Here is a 6,000-nt window from a genome sequence, read left to right as displayed (position 1 = left end):
CTTTATTTGATGTTGTTTAAAATGCCACTCAATATTCTATTTCTAAAGAGATTTTTAGTGACACAGCATGATGTATTAATAGTTATCCATTGAATTGTACAATCACTTTATTTGAGAAACAAATCAAGGCTAATAATTGAGAGATAGAACAGCTAGATCTCAGATGATGTTCTAAAGAATTAGTTTGCAGAGTATATGATTCATCTTCCTTGGTGAAAAAGACAGGGGAAATCAAGTGATATGGAAACAAATTTAAAATAAGGGAATTTTATTTAAAGTTCTAGTCAATTTTTCATATGCCAATATCATCTCTCATTTATAAATGTAAATATCAAAGTTTAGGAACTTGTTATTACAAAAATATTATATGGTATACAAATAAAATTCCCTTTAAAAAAAGACCAATTTCATCAAATTTAGTGGATAAATAAATGCTATATCATATAAACTAATTTAAATAGTGAATAACAATTTATACTGTTGAAACACACCATAAATTATGACATGACATCTCAGCTACAGCTTTTATTTTCTGCTCTTATGGAATAATTAACTAGAATCGTGAATAAAACAAATGTTATCATCAATTTTTATAGAAATAATATGTGTTATACCGGATATATATAATACATTTGTATGTGCACGTGTTGTCGGGTGACAAATGGGTAGACAATTGTGTTGTTAGTCATGAGACCCCTTTGACCCGAGTTAAATCCCTATGAGAACGGATAACACATATGGGGTGTGGTATTCTTAAGTACCACCGTTTACATAAATATAAATAGAACGAGCTTCTTTTTTGAGGGGCCAAACTGCCTCTGGACCTAGCGAGAGAAAATAATACTTTGTACGAATGTTCGCACGTCTGGATAGCCAACCACCAGGGGCTAAGTTGCCCGTCAATGACGTGTATGACAATGTGGCCGCCGACGGTTAGTCGTCTGAACATGTGGTGTCCAGACATAATAGTTTCTCCAATGAGGGAGTGTCTAGGACAATGAACGACAAAATAATGTTTTGGAAGAAACAAAATTAATGTTTGAGGATGAGCAAAAAAAAAAAATTAAATTTTCTCTCATATAAAGAATTTGGCAATTGCCCCTTTAACCCTTTTTTGGGTCCACCCATATACACATGTATATATATATAGCATAAGAAAAAAAAAAAGATAGGAAAATGATCATACTTCTCATATGTACATATATATAGCATAAGAAAAAAAAAAAAAAAAGATAGGAAAATGATCATACTTCTCACATTTCTATATGAAGGAAAGGGTTTCAGGTAACACCCGACTAATATTTTAGACTTCATTCGAGAAAGTACTGAAAATGAGAGAATTCATTTTCGTTAGGTAAAATAGTGTCTCTCAAAGTTGTTTCTGGCAGAATAACATACTTGATTTTTAAAGAAATTTCGCTAGACGGCGAAGCTTCTTCAAACTAGCCCTAATATTATTATTTTGGGAAATTATGAAAAATAAATAAATAAAATATGGGTCCCACGATGGGTAACCCCCACCCCCCACCATCCCCCAAAAGGGAATATTCAAATTGAATTGGCTCCCATGAATAGAATGGGCCCAACAATCAACGTCTTTATCACTTAGCGAGGGTGCGGACCACGATGGGGATACCAGCATTCTTCACCAAAGCTATAGGTAAGACTGTTAATTTATTGTTGGAGCTATGTATTAATTAGGGATCATAATGTAATATCAATTTGATTGAGGAAGAGTCAATTCAAATTCAATAATGAGTAAGTTTGAATCGAGTCAAATTAGAAGAAAGATTTGGGTCGCATTTTAGGTTTATTTAACTACAAATCTATTAATTTTAAGCCAGAAATTATTTTAAAGTTTTATTTCTTATAATCATTATGATTCCACAGAAGTTATTTTCATTTGTGTCAAATTCGCCGTATTTCTCTCTTACTCTCTCTTCTCGCTCGACAAATTAAATTTCCCAGAAATTATGATACAAGCTTTTAATTGCTTAAACTCAAAGAGCTTGATAATGAGAAATAAATTAGCTAAAATATTGATTTTTTTAGGATGTAGGGTTATGTATTGTCCGTGAGTACATACAATTGATGAATGAGTGGGTTTTGTATGAAGAAGTTATAACAAGAGAATGAGATGAAAGAGTTTCTAGGAAGGTACCTTAAGGATAATATCAAATTTCAATCTCTGGTGAATTGGAGGACAAATACTCCTAAGAGGTTTCCTCAATTTACAGACTTTAGGAGATACATTAGAGATAAAGATACATAGAGATCTCAGAAGAGAGATAAAAAGTAATAAAGGAGAGAGTGCAAGCCCCCTCTTTCCTCTGGTCGATTATTTTATTCATGAGATAGAAAATAATATAAAAATATTGGAGTGAAACATCAAAAACTATATTATTGACTTCTTACTGACCAATATTGTGAATATTAGTCTTCATCAGCTACAATAGATATTACCTTTATGGTGGCAATCCCTGATGTCTAGGCAATGGGATTGAATTATAGTGTCAAGTGAAGTCTTTAAATGAGAGATTGATGACTGCACTTCTTAGTCATGATGATTTTCTTAAATTGCTACATTCACTATGACAGGTTTACATGATCTCCTTGAAAACTATAACAATAAGCCAAAGTAACTTTTTCAACAGACATGCTAGATTCGCCCACTTTACCAGGGCTAAATTCAACAACTTCAGTAGGAGAGTTAGATTCAACCATTTCGACAATTAAACCCGGTTCAATCACTTCGACAGGTGAGCTCGATTAAATCATTTCGGCATGTGTGTTTAATTCAACCAATTCGGCAGATGAATTCAACTACAATAAAAATCAATTAGTTTTTTTTTATATACTCATAATTATGTATACATCTATATAATAGGCACTAAAAAATTTGGCACAAGATCATTTTATTTCAATTTTAAAATAAAAATAATCTAATTTCATTTTACAAATAATAGTATAATACAAAAAATAGTAAACTACTTACTATAAAATTGATAAAATGAAACATGTAAATATTTAAGCATAATTAGCATAATAACTGTAATATAGTGTGAATAATGCATTTGCAGATTTTATGACTAAAATCACAATTTTGCAAAAAAAAAATTCAAAAAAAAAATCTAGAATATAATAATAATAAACTAAGACTAAAAACTATTAATTCAATGTATTTAACCTACATCTTCACTCCACATAAATTTGAATGCTCTTTTAATAAAATTGCTGTATTTTATAGAATGATTTGCATGCATCCCCTTAATTCTTATGTATTTACATATCGATCACCTTAATTATATTTTTATTACTTACATGTCATTATACCTCACAATTTCTATGTATTTATATATCCAACACCAATTATATCACCCAAAACTTTCACGTCTTTAAAACTACAACAGTTTTAACATTTAAGAAGTGAAATATAGTTTTTTTAGGCATAATTAATTGGCATGAATGAGTGTGACTTTTTTATATTGTCATTATTCATTTATGATTACCTAATTAGACAGCGCATATCTTGAAAGTGAGATTATTGTTTATGCTGAATCATGAAGAAATGAGTGCATCAAATTTACTTCTCTTCCATTGTCTTGATAATCCTTATCAATGACTTCACATTTAGGGTATGTTTCGGTAGCTGCAGCTTATTAAAAAGCAACAGTGAAGCTACTATATAATTATTTGATGAGTTCTGGTGCCTATTACAATTTTTCTTTTTTAAGTCACACTGCAGCTAGAAAGCTGCCCCACAACACATAGCCAGTAGTGATGGGAAAATGCAGATTTCAGAGACAACTTTTGAAAAACAGTTTAACCAAACTGACAAAACTGTACCGCACCGCCGCCTTAAACAGACCCTCAATCAATATACTATATATTACATGTACACATTTAATAGATAAATAAAAAAATATATCACATAAATCATGCCCTTTTTTACTTTGGACAACATCATTTGGTTATTTCATAATTTTCAAGAAATAATTTTAAAAATGATTGAAAATAAAATAATTATATGAAAATGCATGAGTTGAAGGCACATATCATAAGACAAAATGAGAAAAAGGATGTCATGTGCACCTTTGCAACTCAAATGAATATAAATATGAAATATTTGAGCTAAATATCAAACAAGCAAAGCAATTGGTGTATGAAATAAATCAACATGTGAAATAGAACGATTATAATAGCAATTCAATGTACGAAGTAGAAACGTAATTATATTTGCATAAGTTCATGAGAATAATAAAATAAAAAACTATATGTTGAAGTGTAAAAAATCTAAATTATGCACAATAATATCTATTTATTGCTCAACTTTAATAGCATTTTTTTTATGAAATTGAATCAATTATATACGAGTGATATATAGATATGTTGTGTGCTGAGTGAATAACTACGCTACAGAATGCGTCACGACAAGAATAATAACAACATTAATAAATTTATGACATTATTCCCGAAAAAAAAAAAAAACTAAAAAAATTGTGTAATGTCAAATTAAATATGTCCTAAAAAGAGTAATAAATTAGTTAAGCATAATACATATGTTTCTTAGCTGCTTAGTATATAAAACAATAACATAGTAGGTATTATCGTCTTAGTGTGGTATGAACATTCAACACACACTAAAGTGAAAGAAACAATCAGTTGAGTCACGAGAAGTTCTTACTTGAAAAATCTAGAAAGGAAAAAAATCACGAAGTATGACCCAGTTGTAAAAAGCGACTATGAGTTGATGATTATAGCGACTCGTTGTCTCACAAATGGGAAAAAGATTACAAAATCTTCCAGATTACAACTTTGATGAGAGAACGATTTCATCGTAAATAAGAGGCAGTGCATGATAACGATAGATGGTAGCCAACAGGTAGTTGTTAACAGTGGTCGACAACGGTAGTAGTGATGTTGGATTTTAGTTCCTTCTAAAGGTTTCAAGCTCCCCTCCCTCTTCAAGAGAAGGGTAGGGTTTTATTTATAGAGCTCTCCGCGAAATTAATGCATAAATATAAACTACTTTAATCGGACGATCCAAATAGCTTCTTTTAATTAGACAATATTTGATAGAATTTTGAGCGTCTTAACGATGTTGCAATTGAGTGATCTTGGATTCGTTGGATTCTTTTTCTCGAGATACTCGATTCGATTACAAGCTAGCCAAATTCGACATTTTTTTGACCATTTAAATATGCTCGAAAAGCTTCTATAAGTGGTTTAATGGTTTGATCAGAGCTTGAATTTACTTCAATTAGATTAATTTTGGGGTCATCGGCCCCGTCTCATCGAACCGGTCGGCTTTACTATAAATTTGTTGAAATTAAAACTCTGGAGGACTTTTAATTGAAATTTGAATATTTTTTGCTCAAAAGATGCCTCAAGATCCTTGTCACACCTTGAGATTCGTGTTGCATGTTGGAAATTAATTGATGGTGTATCAATATGGATATGAATGCATTTCGAAAATAAGTAAAGAGAAAGTGCAACTATGTTTTGAAATGATCAGACTCATTGATAGTCATACAATCTGACTGCTCCATTGACCCAAGCTCCCATTTTGCCAAGCTCAACACCCAAATTCTTACAGCAAGTTGTCAACCTAAGCCTCTTTTGTTCACCTCGTGATTAGGTGGAGAACATTTCCTATATCAACATCCTTAACGGACACTAGAGATAACATTCACAATTACATCAAAGCCAGAAGGAAACAAATCCATACTCTTTTTATTAGACTGAAGTATACTTACTTTAGGGTGATGAAGCTATCACTCCATCTACTTTCCATATGGTAATAAAATTGACATTTGAAACCAAACTAAAATTTTGTTGAAACGTTTAGTAGATTCATTGACTATCACCTACAATTATGTTAACGCAATCTAGCAAAAATATTGTTACAATATATATAACAAGAGTGCAAATCTAAAGCATACATCACTCATAAAATTCTGATGAGTAAATATATATTCATATACACCCATTGAACTCTTA

Source organism: Phalaenopsis equestris, unplaced genomic scaffold (assembly GCF_001263595.1).
Source record: "Phalaenopsis equestris unplaced genomic scaffold, ASM126359v1 Scaffold000413, whole genome shotgun sequence".
NCBI lineage: Eukaryota > Viridiplantae > Streptophyta > Magnoliopsida > Asparagales > Orchidaceae > Phalaenopsis > Phalaenopsis equestris.
Note: the sequence above shows the minus strand (reverse complement) of the source record.